Genomic DNA, 955 nt, shown 5'->3' with positions numbered 1-955 from the left:
GGTGATATCTCGGGTGCTATTACAGATAGTACAATAAATCAAAGTACACAGTCTGTAGGAGGTCCTGGCGCATGAATCTGTGCAGCGGGAACGACCTCGGACCACCAGGGGCCGAGAAAACCACCGTCTCATGGGGACGGACACTCAGGGTCTGGCGAAAATCCACTATATATCTGGTGATATCTCGGGTGCTATTAGAGATAGCGCAATAAACCAAACTGCATTGTCTGTAGGAGGCCCTGGCGCATGAATCTGTGCAGCGGGAGCGACCTCTGACCACAAGGGGCCAAGAAAACCACCGTCTCATGGGGCCGGACTCTCAGGGTCGAGTAAAAATCCAATATATATCTGGTGATATCTCGGGTGCTAATAGAGATAGCGCAATAAACCAAAGTGAATTATCTGCAGGAGGCCCTGGCGCATGAATCTGTGCAGCGGGAACGACCTCGGACCACCAGGGGCCGAGAAAACGACCGTCTCATGGGGCCGGACACTCAGGGTCAGTGAAAAATCCAATATATATCTGGTGATATCTCGGGTGCTATTACAGATAGCGCAATAAATCAAAGTGCATTGTCTGTAGGAGGCCCTGGCGCATCAATCTGTGCAGCGGGAACGACCTCGGACCACCAGGGGCCGAGAAAACCACAGTCTCATGGGGCCGGACACTCATGGTCATGGTAAAATCCAATATATATCTGGTGATATCTCGGGTGCTATTACAGATAGCGCAATAAATCAAAGTGCATTGTCTGTAGGAGGCCCCGGCGCATGAATCTGTGCAGCGGGAACGACCTCGGACGACCAGGGGCCCTGAAAACCACAGTCTCATGGGGCCGGACACTCAGGGTCAGGGGAAAATCCAATATATATCTGGTGATATCTCGGGTACTATTACAGATAGCGCAATAAATCAATGTGCATTGTCTGTAGGAGACCCTGGCGCATGAATCTG

The sequence above is a fragment of the Nomia melanderi genome, unplaced genomic scaffold (assembly GCF_051020985.1).
Source record: "Nomia melanderi isolate GNS246 unplaced genomic scaffold, iyNomMela1 scaffold0014, whole genome shotgun sequence".
Taxonomy (NCBI): domain Eukaryota; kingdom Metazoa; phylum Arthropoda; class Insecta; order Hymenoptera; family Halictidae; genus Nomia; species Nomia melanderi.
This window is presented reverse-complemented; position numbering follows the sequence as displayed.